A 22,131-nucleotide genomic window follows, 5' to 3' on the forward strand; every position below is an offset into this window, starting at 1 on the left:
CACACTGAAATCATTGCGCTGACGCCTGTGCTGCCACTGCTCGACGTTTTTTTTTTCGACGCAACTAGGTTCGCGTTCGCACTACTCATATTCATATGGTCTGTGGTCGGCGAGCACATGGACGTGCGAACTTGTGAGCTATGTTTTGATCGTGTGTGTGTGTCGCAGATTTGCGTTTCTACTTATTCGTGATGAAGGTTAGTGTATATTTATCTTTATGGAGCGCGAAGTAGTTGTGGATTTTGCTGCTGGGTGGAACAAACACATCGTAAACACGTCTTCAGCTATCTGCAAGCCTGTTCGCTCGTCGGACAAAGGACTGTGCATGCATCAGCGTGCAGGTGAGTGGCATTTCCAGCAACATTTAATGCTCTTACAATACATTGTTGAGTGGTTGCGCTATTGAAAGAGAAATGATTTGCTCTTATTCACCGTATCCATTGCTAGCCGTATCGGGCTAAATTACCTCTATTACCGCCTGCATACCCTCTTGCTTCCCCTGTCACCACTGCAGTGCCAGTGTACTTTTGCAGTTAAAAGTTCATTTCCGCAACACCACCTCGCTTGAAAAAACATTGGGGCGGGGTTGTAGCTGCATTCATACTGGCACTTTTCTACCATTGGCTTTATGTAATGTTAACGGCTGAGTGTTGGGGCCTTGGGCCGCATTTTTTAGAGCTGTAAAGTGTATGTAAATCAGTAAGTGAACAAATCATTGTCGCATCACTTCACTGGCATAGCCAAGCGGTTGCGCACAGAAATTTTTTAGGCCGGGCGTAGGGAGCCCAAATTGACGACCATATTCGCTTGCCCGGCCTATTCAGATAAGCGGACCCCCCCCCCTCCCCGGAAGCCTAAAAAAAAAAAATCTGCCCACATCACTGCGTCACTTGCTTCACCTCTGCGCTGAACGTACTATTTTATAAGCGCACCATCAAGCGAGCAGTTTACATATTGACAGAACAATTGGAGGAGGAATGACCCAAATCTTTCAGATTTCTTTAGTGTTGCAAAACATTAGCAAAACTGAATATTGTAAAAGACAATCATAAATGCTATATGTTCTCGTTAGCGTTGTCATTATTCAGCATCATGAAATCTTTATGCGCTGTGAAAACTTGGCATGCCGTTGAAGTCACATATCGACGTTAATACCAATCGACGAAAATTTCGACAACCTCAATAACGCCGTTTGGGATTTGCCGCATGCACATAATTAGGCTGATTCCCACTTGGCTGTTCTTAACCTGACTTCACTGCTACCAAATAAAACAATATTTGATGCATGTCTTTTACTTTTTTTTCAGGGATATGACACAAATTTGGTTATACTGCAGATAAAGATGCTCCCAACGATGCTAAAGTACAGAAAGCAAGTGAATTTTGGTAAGTGCAGACTTTTTGTACTACGTACTTGAAAGCATCGCTTTTTAAGGGCAAACTGTGCATGTGTTGGCCAGAGAATAGTTCATCATGCCACATGGTTACACTGGCACTGACAATTCGACATGGCTCTGCTGGCCCGTGTGTGTGCTCACACTGTTACCGTTAAGATAAAATGTTTATGTTTTCATTGTAGGGATTGCTGTTTGTACTAAAAAGCCAACTGCCAAGATTTGTTTACGCTGGTACTCCTAAAAGTATGCTTTTCCTATTTACTTGGATTTTGGCTTGCACAAAGCATAACACTTGGGCCTAGATTCACAAAGCTGTCCATGCGCAGGCCTTCATAACAGCGTTTCTCGACTTGCCTTTACCCTGTTTTCTGCAGATGTTTCGTGGGTTTAAAAGTGCCACAGCATGTTGACCTCCCCCACTCTGAAATATTCGCGTTCAAAGTTCCGCAAGAGTGGGCTTAACTTTCTTGTGCACCTCTTTGCTAGTCCAAGATACTGAAGTGTTATGCTCTTACTAGAGGTGGCAGTGTTTCTAATGTTTGTATTTCCATCACATTGACCAAGTATGCGATCTTGGCTTGACTGGTAGCACATCCTCAACAAATGTCTTTGTGGCACATGTAGAAGGCAGTACAAAATAAATAGGCAGACATTCAAACTGGGAGCTATCTTCTAATAATGCTTTTTTTTTGGAAACCACGGTGTGCTTATTCCAATTTGTCTAACAAGCAGTAAACCTGTTTGGCTGTGAACCAACAAGACGTTGAACTAATAAAAGCTTCACATCTTGTTGCTCTCAAATATATATGTATTGGCAAGCTATCTGTGACACTGTCAAACAAAGAATCAGAATATCTGTGCATGCCTTAAGATATATTGCTTCCTCGACAACCGAGTGAACAAATGCACCCTAGTGTACTAAATTTAAAGCATTTTTTGAAGGTAGCACGGTCAACATTTTTTGTCTATAGTTTTGTCCAGCCGTTTGCGTCAGGTACAAAGAAATATACTGAAGATTATCATGTAGCTTCTGCAAATGGTTGCTTTCAAGCAGGCTTTGCATGCTTGGCTTGTGCCTACAGGTATTGCACAATTCAAGACGCAGCAGCGTATGATAGAACAGTAGAATCGAGAGCAACTATGTGCACGGGCTAAATAAGTATTTTAACATGAGCGGACAGTACGTGTTATTTGCCACACACATGACCTCACTTAGAATGCCCATTGGTGAATGGGCTCATAGAAATGTCACTCAGCTGTGTATAGGAAACAAGTTAACTGAACCTAAGGGTATCTTTAACTGCTACCAATATGCCTTGTTGAGGTGCTGCACATTTTCTTCCAGAATATTGCTGTCTGAGACATCATAAGAAGAGCGTCTACCACATCAGCATTTATATGGCTTGCCAAGTAACGTTTGGCCGAACCTTCCTTTTTTTCACATTTCGTTTTGCAGTAGACATCCTAGAATGTAAGCGCTGCTGCAGTGTGTGTGACTCATTGTTATGAATTGATTCTGGCATGTTTAACCTCACACTTCTATTTTTTTTCTTTCAGCAATGAGATGCTTCACATATGCCTGCGGTGACGTTCCGCTGCGCTAGCCTGATGGAAACACCAGCTGCGAAAATTGAGTTCTTCAGAATTGGAGAAGTTGCCCTTCTCTCACCAATGATGACACAGACTGCCCTATGCTAGAAATTCAAGATTGTTTTTCCACGGATGACGCAGAAAGCCTTTGATGTATTATGGTGTTTGTTTAGTGCTGGTTGTGGTGTGGCGAAGTCTACTTTTACGTGTGGCCACACGTCGCCTCATAAAAATACCAACAAAACATTTATTTTCCTTTCAATATTGTCCACTTTTTGTGTTAGAAGCACCCAAGCAGTGCTCCTCCAAGGAGCTCTCGCCATGTGTTAAGCGTGTGACAAGCATACTCGAGATAAATACTCATTTCCCCAAGGAGTAACTGGAAGCATGTGCAGTTGGTTTTCAGAGAGTAACTGCGAACACTTGGGAGGAACGGTAAAGAGTAACTGTTGCTCTTAGAAGAGCAACTGGTGGGAGTAATGGTTGGTCGGCAGGGAGCAACTGGTGGGAGTAACTGTTGGTCTGCAGGGAAGAACTGGAGGGAGTAACTGTTCATCCCCTGAAGGAGGAACTGAAAGGGGAGCAACGGTTCCTCCCTCTGCAGTTACTCCTTTTAGGAGAGTAATGGGAGTGGCAATGCGATTGCTCCCTGAAAGGAGCAACCCCTATACCCCTGTTGCTCCGTTTTGGCTTAGAGTGTATACAAGTTATACTTAGGAAGTAAAGTGAGCATCGCGAAAATTTCAAGCCACTGTCAGCCGGTTGCATTCTACAAGCTGGAAGATAATAGCCGGTACACACATCATGCTGTCTAAGGCAGATGTGTGCTTCCACATTGAAGAATCGCCTCGCGCCGCTACTGGTGTAAGCGTAACTGTAGCTTGTGTGCCCACTATGCAAACAGCTTTGTAAACGCGCAAATGAAGCCGGGGCGAATGAAACAACGCAAGCAGCAAACTTCGCGTTTTGAAGCTCGACAGCCAACATCTCTCCTTCGAAAACAGCGGCGATCCCCCCCCCCCCCCGAGACTCATTTCAATTCCAAGTGTCGGCGGCGGAAGCTGGTTTACGTATGCTAATCGTATGCATGCCCAGGGCTTAGGCCTTATTTCTCTATTTCGAGTTTCAACCAAGCCCGGAACGCTTCGCGTGTTGCTGTCACCCATCGAGCCCGTCTCTTCACAAACTAATGCAACCGCTACCTTTGAACTTTTTTTTAAACTGGTATCACAGTGCTGTTCAGAACTGGAAGCGCATAGAACAGTCACTTTGTTTTGACGTTCAGTGTGGTGGGTTGCTGGTGGCTGCACGCGAAATGCTTTTATTCGACGAAGTCTCGTGAAAGACAGCTTGCGAGACTGCTGACTCGTGTGCTCTATAGAAAAAAGGAAAAGACAAAAAAGTGTGACCTGTAAAACGGGATATTAAAGTATTGGAATTGATAGCTTGGGTTCGTAGGCCTTTTCCCGCGTCTCTATTTAAAAACGTTGTGCCATAGAACTTCTGGAGAAATAAAAAAATGCAGGGTATGCAGGCACTTTGTGGGAGAATATCCACTGCAGGAAAGTGCGTCGACCTGTTCATATCCACAAGGCATAAGAGTTAAATATTGAGAAAAAAAAAGCGGGGGCAGGGGATGAAATGGAGATTCTCAGCAAGGAGTTGCTCAAAGAGTAGACAGATAGAAATAAAATCAAACACATCGGAGTCATTGTGGATGCAACTCGCTCCATTGTACGAATCCAGACAGGCTCGACGGGTTCAGAACTGGTTGAGTATTGAGGTGCTCACCGGGCGATGTTGCACCGTACTAGAAGGGAAACCGAACCGCGGGCACTATATGAAAAGAGACTCAGAATGTACGGACGGCTGGTAGCCTGGATTGGAGGATTCGTGTGGTAAACATGGTACCTATATACAACGGACTCCTCTGAGAATAACTGCAGCCTGCGTGTTTACCACATTTCAATTTTCAAGTCCGCTGTGTACTGGAAAGCTTGAGATGGCGGATGACAAATCTGCCAACGACCGTAAATGTGCCATTTTCGAGGTGTTAAGATGCTCCTCACCATGTTCTATTAATTACTGGTTTACATAGAAATGATGTAAGCATTGACAGTAGAAAGTGTTCCGTGAGGAAAAACGTTTCATGTTCACGTGTTTTGAAAAAAGTGTTTAACGCTTTTGAGTACTTCGTTTTCAATTATAGGAAATCAGTGAGCCGTCTCATAACAAGTGTCAAACTACAGCTGCTTTGGCTCCTTTGAGCATACTTCATTCGATTTTGAGAGGATGGGGAAAACTGAAACGTCACGTCCACCGCCAGGAGACGAGCTTCAGGGTGAAAAGAGAGAAGCTGTTGTTTTGCACCAGTTATATAGTGCACAATATTACTACGTTCGTTTCTTGCCTTACACCAAATCCAAGCCAAAAAACCACGTGACATTTACGCTGTGAGTACTACCCTCTTGTTTTCATTATTTTGCCCCAGCACAACTGATCAAGTGAGCCGACGGGATAGACCACGCTCATCCTTAGTCTCTATTTTTTTCACTCCTTGTTTGTGGTACCAACCAATAGCTCACCCGGCTTACTTTTGCTTTGTTTTCTTCACGGTGGTAACAGCATATTCATCGATTCACTATATCACCATTTACAATTTCAAAAATGATTGAAGCTTTGGCAGTTTTGTAACGGAGGGATAATATCAGATATACTTCTAACACCCGTACTACACTGAATATAGGGGATAAAACATTTAATCGTGAAGTGATCTATCACCTAGTTTACTTTTCTGACAGTTATGACGTCACAAATTAGTACTATAGCTTACACTTTCGACTAGCCGAAATGTTTCAGGTTCATTATTCTGTAAAACGAAGGACTGCGTGCGAAATGTCTAAGTTGGATGAGTTCACGTGCAAGAATGTAAAACTGAGTTTCTGCAATATATAATTTATTACTTTGATTTGTGTTTTCAGTCAGTTCGCTGTATTTCCAAGCTTACTTTATCCACGGAGCCATATTGCAAATAATGAGATAACACACGTCAAGGCTTTGAACATAACGCAACTCACATGCTATGAGGCACACTTTGAAAAGAACCGAAAGAATTTTTACCTCATGAAGTCTTGTAATATTTGTCTGCAGGAGGCCTACCACACGTAAAGGTTACGCATTTCTTCCACTACTCAAAACTAGCTGCTATGTCCAAAACTGCACGGGTCACAGTACGTTAATTAGCAAAACAGCTTAACGGAAGGTCACCCGGCTAACTCAAATGTGTGTGTGTGTTTTGAAATGGCAGACAACGAAGTTACCGTTTAGAACAGCATTAAAGCAGGCAATATGTTCACAGTAATAATCAGATAAGAATAAAAAAAACAGAGTCCGAATAAAGCGATCTCCGATTTGGATCACTTGAAGTAGCACGGAGATAAATCCCCGACCGAGGTCATGCCATCTTATCTTGCGTGCCCTCGGGGTAAGCGAGATCACCGAGGCAGTGCTCAGAGTCGCCGTTCCTTTTTTCCTGCACGGGGTTTCTGCACAGTGGCTTTGTTTCCCGGGTGCCTAATACAGACCGACCTGCAGGAGGCCATGCTCAGAGCACCCGCACGAAGGCGGCTCGGTAATCGCTCATAAAACTACTGGTCGCAGCGCGTCGAGAGCGGTGAACTCGGCTCCAGCTAAGAAGGGTCCTTAGAGGCAGTGCCGAGACGTGCGCCGCGAATCGGCACAGTGCGGGATCGAGGACGACGGGACGAGGCACAGACCGGAGAGGAAACGCAGAGACGATGACCCTCGTAAGACTCGTTACCAGTTTCCTGATTGGTCGTTGTCGAGGCGCTGCTCATCCTCCCCTTTCCTGCCGCCTGTACGCTTCTTCCACACGTTTTGTCCGAATCAGGGAGATGCCTCGGGATTAAACGAGAGCGCTGCAACGTCATGCGCGTGCGATGGCAACGAAAGCGGGGGTTCGGAGAATTTCCGCGTGGAGGACACCGGGCATTGCGCAGTCGGCGTGGCAGACGCTAATTTGAAACGAACCAGCTTATAGCGAGTGGAGGCCCGCACCTACGTAGAGCTTATCTACTGCAAAGCGATCGCTTTATCGGCCTCGGCAGCGGACTACGCAGAGTTGCCCCTGCGTAAAAGACGAGTGCTGGCTATATAGAGCGGCACTTGTGTGATTCGTCAGTGTTTACGTAACCGGACGAGGCATTGAGCTGTTGGCAAATACCCTTAGAAAGACGCAACGAAAGCGCCTTTTTTTTTCTGAAAATTTCTCGATTTTGATGTCACTGGGAATTTGCTTTCAGTGGCTTCCGAAACACGTTTACTTGGCAAACACTTATATGTTTTATGCATTGCGAAAATTGGTCCTTCTTATTTACGCCCACTCTTCTTTTATTATGTCCATTAGCTTTCCACTCCGTGATGTACCGCACCAAAGTTTTCTATAAAAAAATATCATGGTGGGAACGAATTTCCAGGGCTTTTGTTCTTGTTTGACACAACCTTAGTGAAATCAGCGGATAATGAACCCAAGGAAGTTTCAGGGGACGTTAACCTTACTGCTTCGATGTGAAGAATAGAAAGCGGACGACAACTTGTGGTAGGCAGGGACCGCGTCTGCAACCATCGAATTACGCGCCCGATGCTCTTACCATTTGAGCTATGGCAGCGTAGTCCTCTTGCACCCTCTCAGGCTTTAGTTCCACAAATATCCAATAACGTGGACGAGGGGACGACCCCCACCATAGCAGCCTTGGTAGGAGCATCGGTTGCGTAATCTGGAGGTTGTAGGTTTAGCTCCTGCCAGTGGCACGTCGTCTTTTGGCCCAGCTTTACTTTCTTCCTCCAATAATAGGCGGGTGCAAGCGGAATGCGAAAGGCGGAGAGGGGGGTGGGGAGGTGGCCGCCTTTCTTCTAATCGCAAAGTAGAGGGGCGGAGGGGGTGGGGGGCAAAGTCACTACCATGCATTGACATAATAGAGAGGGAGAGGGCTGTGACGAACTTTCGCCCCCTCCCCCCACTTGAAAACGAACCCTGTGCATATCTATGCTTCCCATCGATATCACAATTACTACAATACACTTAAAAACCCGTAAAAATGTCTTCCCCTATACATATTTTGGCTCTATCGTGCGCTTGTTTTCATCGAAAACGTTCACGTTGTAACAGTTCCTAATCGATGATGTAAGCCACGCTAAGTGACATTTGATTGCACCTCTACTTTTGAGGTTCGTGAAGAGGGAATAAAGCATACAAAAACAGGCGTCCAAGAGGCTGTCTTTACGGAAACGAGTGCAGCTGTCGAACCGTTGCCCTCGGCAACACTTCCTCGTCAATGATTTCGCATTACTTCAAGCTCCCACCTTCTTTTAAATGTCTGTCTTGACAAAATTACACGTAATAGAACCCAAACTTGTAGTAACGTAGAATTGTAGTCGAGGCCTGTACAAAACTAGACCAACGTGAAAACTTAGCAATGGCTTAGCTTGGCTATGCCAGGATATACGTAGCGTGAGCTATGGGCGGACGAACAGACAGACAGGTGGATGGACGGACATTTGGACAGAAGGATAGACGGAGGGACGCATGGAGTAGAGAGCGGCCTCGCGTGAGTCAAGCGCCAGATCACTAGCTATACGTCACACAAGGAGCTTCCACACATTCTCCGGTGTGCCAAAACGTGTGCCTTGTGACGTCACTGCATCTCGTGCATGCGCAAGCACGTCTCTCGATAAGCCACGCGAAGCTGCTCAACCTCGGCCAGTGTAGCTCACGCTACAAAAGGCATCTGCACGGCATTACCTTTGGAATAGCAGAGTGGAAATGTGAAGAGCTGAAATGGAGGTTCTTAAATGTCATGAATAGTATTATGCCTATTTCCTTCAAAGTTGCCCGAGTTTCAGAAATCGTAACGTCGCAGGCCTAGATTGGCACACGCAGTCATGGCTTGCTTTCTTTTACATAAGTTTCTCTGGAGAGTTTTCTTTGCACCGACACTCTATTCTTCGCATTTGCCACAGGCACGTAAATAAGTTGGCAATGCAAATCGACAGTTTGCCTTACAACAGTAATTACTAAGTAAATGCACACGAATGGAGCAAAATTCGTAAACGCTAGATGAACCCTGCACCGTTTCGGTGATTTAAATGTTTCAAAGCGTGCGTATAATCGTAAATCGATTGTTGTCCGATCGATAAAGTTGATGAAGTGTGCCCACCGTGTATAAACACGCTGAACATGCGTACTGCGTTCTTATTTTTGTTCTCACACTGTTTTCCAAGTAAAATTAAACATTCGATCTCGCTTCACTCCAATAACTACGAAAACCGCCTGTAGTTGGCCTTAAGTTTTCCGAACGCCAGGCCAATAACTACCAACAGTGCCTCTGGCGAGTTGAGAACGTAATCAAAACGTCGAGTGAACAAAATGTTTAACGACTCAGTGGATGGAACTCGACATAAATTATATATTCGAATAAGACGAGCGAAGGCCGGAATCTGAACGTCATACTTCCTCAGCCTGGAAGCTGTTTTACTCCGTATACTTGCCTCCACGTTCAATTCTTCCATTTGCCGTGCGAAGCCTTCAGACAAGAAAACGGTGCGAGTTTGATCTATGCTCTCCGATTCTCCCTATCGGTTTCCATTTTTGTGTACGCTCCCCCCAAAATTTGGCAGTGAACGAGTGTGCTCCCTCCATTTGTTCCTCGCACATACATTATTCTTCTCTCTCTCACACACAATTTTCTTCTCTGTTCCGGTAGCCTGAGATCTATATATTACAGGCGGTAAAAGAAGAGGACAGGCAGAAGAAGAATAGGAGGGGGGAGCCGATCGATGAAATATTCAATATTAGGAGCGAGCGACGCGTGAGGTTTCAGTTTAATTTTCTCAATATCGCGTCGGCCTTTTTTTTTTTGTCGATGGTGGTGCGTCTCGGCGCTGCTTTCATCGTCTCCCCTTATCTTGCCGATTCGTTTCTAGTGTTTTCTTTGCTCGCGCGTTCGCACTCATTGAAGCATTCATTCGCCTTGCTTTCGCTGCTGCCTCGCACGCGGCTCGACTCTTCGGGGACTGCCTTTCTAGAGCCTGCTTCACATCGCTTCGTTTCCGGCTCTAGTTATGTGAGCTCAAGAGCTTTTGCGCGTAGCCTGTCGGTCTATTTAAAAAGACTTCCTACGCACGTCCAAGAACTCCTTATAAGTGACTTGAAACGATGAGCGAAATTAATATCTAAAAAGAAGAGTATTCATTGCCACGAAAAATTCTAGAAAAAGAAGAGAAAATGACGTAATTTAATAAGCAGATAGGAAGCGCTATATTATACAGTTTTCTGTGTTGCTTTTTAAGCCTTGTTCACAAGAATAGAACGCTCGCATATTTTGAGAATACAAATAATATGGAAGTATTGTTGTATCATGTTCTACTTGTAACAAAAGCCAGGAATCCAAATTCACTTGAGGAGCTATTCCGCTGGAAACGTTATTTGCCATGATGTTTCTTATGCGATAACATGCCAGTACGATTAGTCGAGAAAGGTGGTGGCTCAGCTTCGGTGGTCTAGTGGAGGTACTCGGCGGCTGACACGCGGGTCTCGGGATCGCATCCCGGCTACGGCGGCTGAATTTTAGATAGAAGTGAAAATGCTGTAGGCCTGTATGCTCAGATTTGGGTGCACGTTAAGAACCCCAGGTGGTGAAAATTTTCGGAGCCCTCCACTACTGCGTCTCTCATAATCATATGGTGGTTTTGGGACGTTAAACCCCACATATCAATCAATCGAGAGAGGTGGTAAATATGTGTTCGTAGCCTGCGCTTGCGCGACGTTAAAGCTAGATGATAGAGCTATCGCTGTGGGAGGACAGTGTGCAAACGCTTGTTTTAGCCTGGTTGGTGTTACGCATTTCCGCGCTGCTGAGAGCACGTCTGGTTTAAACTTCATGCCTGAGGAAAAAACAACGATGGTTGCCAAGGCAGCCGTGCCAAGATTTTCGTCAATATTAGGCGCACTTTGTCAGAGCGAGGATATAGTTGATGACAAGCAAAAATTAGAAATCGGAAGAGAAAATTGCCTACGCATGAATATCGCTGTCCAGTGAGAGAAGAAAAAAGATTATGTATATGAGAAAACCGGTGATGTTAACTAATTTTCGTAGTTTCATGTACTGGCCATGAAACCTTGTCGAACGGCTATGAAACGTTTTCGAATTTATGCGTAAGAACTACAGTAACAAACTCCTATCGCACGGAAATGTTTGTTCTCGCTTAGTTCTTGTGGAACTAGTAAGGAGTCCTTTACTTAGCAAATATTACTAAGGTGAAACATTAGATCAGCTTAGACTGATAAGATATTGCACGAGCAATCTGTTGTAGTAATTTTGCGGTACTATGTTTATAACCAGAAGGGAAAACCAGTGCAAATGTATTATTTTTGAATTTTGTATTGGATTTTCAACAGACGAATGTTGTATGTGTGTGTGTTGTAGCCTCAGTGCTTCAGAAAAATGTTATTAAGAGAGAGATAGAGGTAAACAGAAGAGTAAGACAGGTAAGTACATTAACCAGAGTGGTAACTGGTACGCTACCGTGCACTTGGGTTGCGAAGTAGAGATTAAAAGGTCAATTGAGAAAACAATGGTTCTGAGCTCCTGTAGAGAGGAATCTTTCTCGGTCTCTAGCTAATTTATTGATAACTACAGGCACTATGCGATGTCGAAATTTGTATTGTCATAACTATATTTATGTGGGCAACATCGCAGGTAGCAAACAGTATTTTCAGCGTGTTTTTTTAGAGACGAAGCAGCTTTTGCTCGGGGCTGTGTCCGTTTCTCCCTCGTACGTTTGCTGCCTCACTGTGCATGCTCGTCTCTTCCACCTCTCTCTCTTCTACTGCGCCCCTCCCCCTCTCTCCCGATTCGGCGGTGACGGTAACGTTTCCCTGAAACAGAGTGCGTCTGCTTTGGTTAGCAAGAGATCAGGCTCGATGTTTCGTGTGCGTTTAGCTACCAGCTCTTCAGCAGTGCCATAGTAATGGTCACGGGTAGCGTTGTTCACCGGCAGCGTGCACGGCAGCGGTCACCGGTATCAAGTGATGTTCACCGGCAGCGTTAGTCTTTACGTTAATCAGGTAGATGTGCTGAATAGTGATGCCCGTGTTTAAGGCGACGTCTAGGCAAGTTTTTGTGTGTCTCGTGCACCACCTCTCCCCTGCTTCACAATTTTAAGTCGCCGTGGCCTACTGACCACGGCACGAAAAGAACACACGTTCACACGCTTTGAAAACAGGCAGAGAATAACATTTACTATGTCCAGTAGTGTGTTATAGGATCTTGGTGAGGGGGAATGGACAAAGAGAACAGGACAAAGACGTTCACTCGTGCGCAGTGGATAGCCAGCCTGTGACACAGCACCCTATACAACATTCATCCACACATGGTACCTTTTAGTGGACGATGGTGTAACATTTTGCTTACCAAGTCACTTTTCGCAACAAGTATGGGGCTTCTGGCAATTTGAAAGAGTAATTCACTAATATGAGAAAGATTGTTTTTATGTGTGGCATCTCGTTAAATACCGCAGGCTGTCTCCGCTGGTTTGAGGCAAACACTTTCCAGATTCAGCCTGAGGACGATGGCCTAGCGCGACAAGTTGCTGAAATCCCGAAATACCAAATAACGTTATAGTGAAGGTGAGAAGAAGAGATGCTTGGTACGATTCACGTATACTCAAGCTACAGCGGCCGAAAGAAAACCCGGGCTGGCGTGAAGACAAGTCTATATCCGAAGCCAGTAAAGAAGGGATCCAGCGTCACGCCACTCGTCAGGGGTCGCTTCAAGCCCGATGGCGACAGCTCAGACCCGACATGCTCGGTCTGTCACATCGGGCGTTGCTCGCGTCTCCTGTTTCGTCGTGAAAGCTTCGTAGCTGGAAACCTTTTGACGATTTGTTTCTTGCTCGCAGCATGCCAGTTCGAGAATCTTTCGCTACTTCTCCATTGTTCGTGTCAGATTCATCTTCCACGTGTGCACTGAAGCGGCAGTTTGCCACGGTCTTCGTTCCACAGAAGGCATTGCGTTGTTAGGCAGTTCTATCGATACCAACGCCTTAAACCTTGATAAAAAAAACAAAGCGATTCTGTTCGTATTTCATGGCCTTTCACAGTTCGCGTTGCTGTCAAGGAGGTTGTGCAACGCATTCCCATTTGAGCACCGGATCAACTGAAAGAAGGAGAGAAGCCTCGTCGGTGCCAATGCCACCTGATGGAGGTGAGTTGATGTTGCCTTACATGCCACATTTTACCGCTTTTCATGAATAAAAATAAATAAATAAATAAATAAAGCAGCCTAAAAATGGCTGTATATCCCCGGAGTGAATGATGGAGAGTGGGGCGAAGCATTCATCCGTCCATTCGTTCTACTTCCGTCTGTCCATGCGTCCACCTGTGAGACCGTCCGTGCGTCCATTCGCCCGTCCATGCGTGCGTCTGTTCGTGCGTCTGCACGTCTATCTGTGCGTCCTTCCCTGCGTTCATCCATGCATCCGCCCCTGCGTCCGTCCATGCATCCATCTGTCCATGCAGCCATCCATGCATCCGTCCATGCGTCTGTCTGTGCGTCCGTTCGTCCATCTAGTAAACACTCCAAGTACCACTATCTCGCATATTTTCATCGTATATTCCGCATATAGAAGCACCGCCATCCAGCGGACATTTCAAGAACTGAACGAGAGGTGGCACACGCACACTTTCTTAGGCTTGCACTTCTTGTCTACTTCCCACCTTTAAGTGCCTTCACGAACGCATACTCATATCTCATCGGGATGGCCAGCTCTCCTACATGCACTTACTGCAGTTGCGAAGAAACCATCGCGCACCTTCTGTGTGAGTGCACCTATTTCAACGTGCAAAGACAAGAACTCACTGCAGCTCTGGATAGACTAGACAATCGGCCTTTGTCGGAACAAAGGATTCTGGGTCATTGGCCAAGCCCATCCTCAGCCCAGAAGGCTTTGAAAGCTTTGCTGCGCTTTTTGCGGACAACTGGCCTCAGAGACAGACTTTAGTGTCTTATACTCTTTGATGTTGCCTTTCCTCTGTCGCAATTTTTTTTTTGTAATTTCTCCCTCTCTTCGTAACATTTATTTTTAACATCTATCATTCCCCTCACCCCTTTCCTCAGCACAGGGTAGCCAGCCGGTCTAAGAACTGGCTAACCTCCCTGTCTTTCCGTTTAAACTCTCTTCCATTCTTCCATTCTTCCATTCCCACCTTTAACCACCTCGAGTTCATGGTATATACTAGTTCCCTGTATTCATGGCACTGTGGCCCAACGCTCGCTAAACCTTTCTAAAACCAAGGAGGTTATGCCCAGCGAGTATAATGTAGCAACCATTTCTTGTCAGATAGTGCTCAATGTATATGCCAATGACTGCTAATGGGGAATGAGAGACAGGAGAATTCGGCTTTTAGTTGACGCGTACGCTGCGAATTTTTTATTGTTCAACAACGCACAGTAGAAATCTCTTATTCATGGCACTGCGGCCCAACGCTCGCTATACCTTTCTAAAACCAAGGAGGTTACGCCCAGCGAGTATAACGTAGCAACCCTTTCTCGTCAGATAGTGCTCAATGTACATGCCAATGGCTGCTAATGGGGAATGAGAGATTGGAGGATGCGGCTTCTAGGCAAAGCTCACGCTGCGAATTTTTTATTGTTCAACAACGCGCAGGAGAAATCTTCCACAGGCACCTCCTTGCAGGTCAAAAAGTAAGACTGGTTACACACTATGACTACGACTACGACTACGAGGGACGAACGGGTGCCACTTTAAGAAGCCTTGCCCCTAAAAGTCACTGACAAAATATTCTAAACGGCGGTCATACGGACCGCAGTGATCGCTTATTCAGTGGTATTTGGGTTATATTTGCACTTTGCTTAAGTGAAGCTTCGTTTGCCTCACCCACAGGAGCTTTGGATATGTTGATCTGTCGCTCGATATCTCGTAAATTACGACGCGCCACTTATAATATTTCCACGAAATTGACCCACACAACAGTACTGTTAAAGGTGACCGTATTCAATGTAGGCTATATTATTTTTGTTTATAGCGTAAAGCTTATAATTTATACCTTCCATTTCATGAGATGCTTTGTAAGTTCCTGAATCCAGCGACTACGAGAAAATAAATGTTTAACGGGATATAGGGGCTGCAATATTCGAAATCATAAGCAGGAAGTAAATAGATGTGCCGTTAGGATGGCCACCGTGGTGTTGCGGTGGTTAGAATGCTCCGCTGTGGGCTCCAAGGTCACGGGTTCAATCATGGCCGCGGTGGTCCCGTTTCAAAGGAGGCGAAATCCTATAAGTGCATGTACTGTGCGATGTAAGTGCATGTCAAAGAAAACCACACATGGTGGAATTTTCCGGAGCCTGCCGCTATGGTGTTCATTATATTCACGTCGTGCTTTCGGGATTTCAAACCTCAGACAACCTCAGAGTCATTATTTCAAACCTCAAATAACCTCGAAGTCATTATTTCAAACCTCAGATAACCTCAGAGACCTAAAAACTGGTGTTAACGCCAATATTTATGAAAGAGCCGCATCATTGACCCCAATGAAGGCGGTAATTTCAGAAGTTCATAAACTTTTCCGGAAAGGTTTGAAGTTGAATAGGCCCACCTTCGCAGCGTAAAAAAATTCTAGCGTATCGCGCCAAAAGAGGAGTCAATAATACTGAGAACTTGATAGCCAAGCCCGTAGAAAAACACCCATGAGTGACGTGGAAGTATACGCACGTGCCCTGTTGCGTCACTTACAGGTGAATATGAAGGAGGTTTTCTAGACGTTACATCAAGCATCGGATGAAGTTCGTAAAACATCATACAATTCTAGGTTAGTTGGTTCAATGGATTTACGACTATAATCCGTGAAAATAAAGGGGGGGGGGAGTGCGTGGTCGGAAACTATAAAGCATTCAGACTACTGGAGCGTACCCGATGAATTGTAAGAAAAAGAAAGACGGAAACCAAAATAAGTTCTCTTTTTGGAAATGTTCAATGTGACAAAATACGCCCACTATCTCCACTTCATCATCCAATAAACTACATGCGTATTGAGAACTATACAACCGGGATGTGTCGAAACTCTCCCGAAAGACACTGCGCAAGCTTGAATAGGGACGTTGCTGTAGGGGTTACACAATGTACAGACGGCCTAAAAAAACGAAAGTCAGATAAGTTTGCCTTTGGATGCACAGTCATTCCAGCTGCAATGCTTTGAAAAGAGAGCGAACCAAAGAGAGAAAAGAAAAGGTGAACAAGGAATAATGGCCGGGATACAAGAAAGCAAACAAGGGATATGTACACGTACTTGACTGCCCAGTGGATTGCGTAGCATTGTGAAAGCACTTGGAGGGCGTGTGAGCTCAACAAGACTCCTACTGACTAGTCTGCAGACGTCAGCTCAGGCTCGTGGATAAGAGCAAGTGCTTAGACACGAGTCCCACATAAAGGCCGACAGACGTCTGACAACACATGGCGTCATGTGCACAGGCTCAAATGAATGAATAAATAAATTAATAAACAAATAAATAAATAAATAAATAAATAAATAAATAAAGCGCTCATATAAGGAAGTCTGCTATTTCCTAGTGTGCCACATATCTTTCACGCAGAACGACAAATAAAATTGCAATAAAAGCTCAAACAATTGTCATTTACTGAATAAACATTATACGACGATTACTTGCTAGACCTTGCGGCACAGGCTGAAGTTACGGCTAAACTAGGTTAACGAATGGCACCACGTATTTAGTAAGTAGTGTATTGACTAAGAAGATGTAGATGTGATGTCACTACCTCAAGTGTTAAAGAAATGTGGCCGTAAAGGTTGCCGCATGTATATCACAAAAAATAATATAAGGGGGACGCACACAATCAAGAATGAGGTACTACTAAAACAGTAGCATTGGATGTTTTCATAACAATTTTAAGCACAGTTTTATGCCCTCTAACTTTAGAAATGGGTTCGGTGCTGGCTAATAAACAATGTGCTAACCTGTGAACACTTACAGTTGACGTTGTACCGTATCATCGTCACCTTTATCACCATCAGTAGCATCATCAGTCTGACTACGCCCATTGCCAGACAAAGGCCTCTCCCATGTTCCTACAGTCAACTCAGTCCTGTGCTTGCTGCTGCCATTTTATACCCGCAAATTTCCTTACCTCATCTGCTCACCTAACTTTCTATCTCCCTCTCCCCCACTTGCCTTCTCTTGATATTCAGTCTGTGATCCTTAATGACCAATGGTTATCTTGCCTTCACGCTACGTGGCCTGCACGTGACTATTTCTTCTTGATTTTGACTATGATGTCCTCAGTACACGTGTGTTCTCTAATCCACTCTGTTCTTGTCTCTTAAGGTTACACCTATCATTTGCATTTCCATCGATCACTGTATCGTCCTCAATTTAAGCTGAAGCCTCTTTGTAATCGTCCAGGTTTCTGCTCTGTATTTAAGTATCGATACGATGCAGCTTAAGTATTTAAGTATCGGTACGATGTTCATATTGTTCTAGTTACTTCAATCTCACGGTTGGGCTCCGCAGTAACTACCTGTCCTATGTTGTTCCGTATACCTCCCTTAGAAAATATTTATTTCGATTTTGTTGTTAAGCAAATTAACCTAGATGCAAACCATTATTTTGTAGTTAAGGGTCACACTCCCCATAATGAATATAGCCGTATCAGCCGTATACTATGCTTGAGCTCAGTTAGTTTTCATCGTTTGTATGAAGCAGTCTCGCTATCGTGGTCCTATAGCAGAGGAGCTTTCTCAGTTTGTTGCACCTGGCCTGTCACTTCCCAGCCCATGTTGCCAGTGACGCCGCTGCTTTCGTTCAAGGGAACCACAGAACTTTTTCAATTATGTTACTTCATCAAAGTGCGTTGATCCGAGCCTCTTTCTCAAACGTCTAGCTCACGTCAGTCATGGTTAAAGAAGTTCAGCTTAGCCCAGAAAGTACAAACTTTTTGGCATTTTTTTTAGAATAAATAACGCCTCAGCACTGAAAAAACCGGTACGTGAATGCAGACATCCTATCCTCTTTCACGTCCCGTAATGCCCGATAACTGGTTAAACAAGTTAACAGTTTAACCCAATTACTGGTCAGTATGAAGCCGCACGCTATTTTTTTTTTCCTCTGGGTGCACGCGAAAGTAAGAAGAGTGTTTTTTGTGTGTATGCGAGACTCATGCAGAATCTATATACTGAGAAAAATGAAAAAGGCCCTCGTTAAGTGGAAACGTTGTAAAAAGTACATTTTTCGAGCTTTCTTATTTTTCAAAAAATGACCTATGTCACCTGAATTATGTATTTTGTTTCTGTTCTGACCATATTAAAGTTAAAAAGTCGCTCTATCGACACTCTGGGAATGGCGAAGAGTGAGGGTTTTCTTTTTTTACTCTGGAACAAGCGCACGGCTCTTACTGCATAGAGTATATGCAATGAGTTCAGCACGTTTGCGCTTCATTTCGTATCAATAAAGAAGTCACAGTTTCGCCACAAGGGCGAAGCAATGAATGTGATAGTAACAACTTAGAATGTAACGCTGAGAACGGCAAGTAGATGGAAACGTGCAGCGCGCTGCTCACACACAAATGACGCATGAAAGCAACATACGCAGGATGACAGTGAAGTAACATCGTTTACCTCTCAACGCTTAACGCACTGTTAAAAAAAAACGAGGCACGAAACGTAGTCACAAGTACAGATGTGAGTGATGAATTCCTCACTTTTTACTTCGCTGTGTTTGAAAAGCACACTCTTCTCGCAAACGGTGCCTGTCCAGCGAGCAAAGTGATCTCTGTGCCACCATCAACTAAACGTGAACGATCTGGTCGAAGTCGAAGACGCGAGATTCTCCCCGCCTAACAAGCATCTAACCTACCCCTCGCACCCCCATTCACGGGGCAAAGTACGCGTGGGAGATAGGCGCACGTCGGCGCATCGTGATCAGCTAGGCGCCGAGCGCGGGTGGCTTTTAAAGACGATAGTCTTTCTTGGGGACCTTCGACGCAAAAATTTTGGCCTGTATATCTGTACATTTGTCTGTTTGTCTACTCTTAACGACACCAGGTGCTAGAAATGGCTGACCCCATCCGCAGCACCCACCAATGTTGCTCAAGCTTCAGCGTTCACATTTGTGCAATTGTCGATTAAAAAGCAATTATTGCGCATGTCTGAGGCAGTGTAACAACCCGTATATACTCTGCATGTGCGTCATTTACTAGAAAGGGCATACGTAAGTAATTTCAAGGACCGTAGTGATTATCACGCTGCGCTGACCATGCAACGCTTGCACGAAAAGGCGAGAGTTTACAACGCTTTGCTAATACGACACGGTGGTGGCACCTACCCGTCGCCTTGCGTTATACACCTTATCACCTCCGAGACAGGCCCACATAGCGCGCACGCTTCGTTTTCTAAGATAACTGCCAGGTAGCACTCATGTCTCACGTGTGACGTGACTTGATGCGCTCGTTAGACTCCGCTGCATGCTCGAGGCACTCTAACGCCGCGCCTCCAGAATACCATTCACCGATTTTCTTGCGCAGAAAATAAGATAAACGTTTTTTCACTCTCTCCAGACGCAAGACTATCGTCTTTCGACTTTTGCAGTGTACCATGCAGATACGGGCCCAATTTGTTTAAAGATTATAGTCTTTCCTGGGGCACTTCAACGCAAACAAATTTGTCTGTCTGTCTGTCTGCTTGCCTGTCTGCGATGCTCAAAAGGGCAAGTGTTTCCGGCACTTTTCTAAGACCAGAGTTACTGTATAAGCTACAGTAACTCTAGCTAAGACGACACGGTGGTAGCACCGGCCCGCCGCTTTGCGTTCTACATCTTATCGCTTCCGAGACAGGTGCGCACGCCTTCCTTCGTTTGCGAAGATAACTGCCAGATAGCGCTCGTGTCTAACGTGCCTCGATGCGCTCTTTCGCCTTCACTGCGCGTATCGAGACTCTCTAACACAGCGCCTCCAGAGTACAGTTCACCGATTTTCTCGCACAGATCATCAAATAAACGTTTTGTTCACTCTCTTCAGATGCAAGACTCGTCTTTTGATGACATTTGGAGTGAAACATGCAGATACGGGGCCAACTTTTTTTTCTTTCTTGAGTTTTCGCATATATAGATAAGTATACATATACGATGAATGATGGTGGCGGGGGTGGACAGCAAAAAAATCAGCCGAAACTGTCCATACATTGGAACAAAAATTTACCCTTGAATTTCGCCTTCAAGAGCCACACGCAATTGCGTAAAAGGGCTTCGTGCACATCACCTTCCTAATTGCTAATTGATTGATTGATTTATATGTGGGGTTTAACGTCCCGAAACCACCATATGATTATGTGAGACGCCGTAGTGGAGGGCTCCGGACATTTCGACCACCTGGGGTTCTTTAACATGCACCCAAATCTGAGCACACGAGCCTACAACATTTCCGCCTTCATCGGAAATGCAGCCGCCGCAGCCGGGATTCAAACCCGCGACCTGCGGGTCAGCACCCGAGTACCTTAGCCACTAGACAACCGCGATGGGGCTTTTTAATTGCTAGCCTGTTTCCGTTCTGGGGCATATGCGTCAACCGTTATAGGAAATGACTTTACGCGTAAAAAGTGGCAGTTTCAAAGTATCATCGAATGCCTGCTGCAAGCGCATTTGTTAACTGCTCACTACGCCCATATTATTCCCTTTGCGAAACAGCGAAGGGCCCAGTACGCGTCCGTTGGCCAACACCCGAACCTACGATCCCTTTGTTGATGGTTCTGCTACTGATATTGATTAAATATGACAGAGCGTTTTGTATCGGGTGGGCTTTTGAAACACCCACTCGTTGCTCAATGTCCAACTTGTGAAGCCTGGTGCCATTCTACGAAGTGTGGCAGCTTGGGCTAGTGTGTATGGCATGACGATAGTTATAGCGCGAGAACAAAACGACGACACAGAGACAAGAAGGACACGAAACACACGAGCGCTCGTGTCTTTCGTGTCCTTCTTGTTTCTGTGTCGTCGTTTTGTTCTCGCGCTATAACTATCGTCATGCCATTCTACGCTTCTGATATGCAGTATATGATGCGTTAAGGGTACTCTTCAAATACATGACATTATAATAGTGTTTCCTTTTTTCGTAGAAGCTTCGACAAATATTGTGGCTCTGTGACAGAACACCTGCTTGCCACGCCGACAGTCTTGGTTTGATTTTCACTCGGACACGAAAAAAGTTTATTCATATTATTCGCATCTTTCTCAATTTTCCGGTTATGGACAAGTTAATGACTTTTGGCTCACAACCAACGACCCTGACGCCAAAGTCGTCGCCCGAATTTCCGCGAAACGAGCTATTTAATGCCAACGCTCTAAAATATACTAAAGACATAATCGAGAAAATGGTGTGCTGGGACATTGCCTGCAACGAATTTTACCATACTTGGCGTGATCATCACTTGGCGGTCATCACCCACTACGTTGGTTCAATGACTAAGACACTCGTCTGCTGACCCGAAGGTCACGGGATCGAATGCCGGCCGCGGGGGCGGCATTTTAGATGGAAGCGAGAATGCTTGAGGTCCGTATGTTTTGATTTAGGTGCACGTTAATGAACCCCTGGTGGCCAAAATTTTCGGAGCGCTCCGCATCTGTCACAATGATGTAGTTGTTCAAGAACGTTAAACCGCAACAATTAACATTATTGGTGGTCATCACAGATAACCTGTTGTGATTACACGACAGCTCATGAAACTCGTAAATGTGCACAAAGGCAGAACGAATGAAATGCCTCGCCTAAGAGGAACTGTCGATGAAAACGCAACTTCTCGTCGCTGCAGTCCCTCTTGTATAGACACAACTGAAGCTAAGTCACCTTTTCTTGCGAACTGTGCGCATATGGTTATGGTTGCGCATGTGTTTAAGACGACCTGGTCATGATATTAGGATTACATTCAGCACCGTAATCCATTGCAGACACCGCTTTGTTATAGGTGAATAAGAAATGATAAACAAGACACGTATTCACGCTAAAACGTTTTCGTCAGAGAATGTTCCAGCCAATCACGATG

At 45.0% G+C, this 22,131-nt stretch overlaps 1 protein-coding gene and 1 long non-coding RNA gene across 2 annotated transcripts in view; one reads left to right on the forward strand and one right to left on the reverse strand.

Annotated features, from left to right (window-relative positions):
* Window positions 1–22,131, reverse strand: part of LOC142788204 (zwei Ig domain protein zig-8-like) — a 238,048-nt gene that overhangs the window by 128,972 nt on the left and 86,945 nt on the right. The window lies entirely within an intron of this gene.
* Window positions 115–3,148, forward strand: LOC142788206 (uncharacterized). The gene is made up of 3 exons (XR_012889276.1): window positions 115–341; window positions 1,308–1,386; window positions 2,955–3,148. It is a non-coding gene; the product is annotated as an uncharacterized LOC142788206 (long non-coding RNA).

Source organism: Rhipicephalus microplus, unplaced genomic scaffold (assembly GCF_043290135.1).
Source record: "Rhipicephalus microplus isolate Deutch F79 unplaced genomic scaffold, USDA_Rmic scaffold_47, whole genome shotgun sequence".
Lineage (NCBI taxonomy): Eukaryota > Metazoa > Arthropoda > Arachnida > Ixodida > Ixodidae > Rhipicephalus > Rhipicephalus microplus.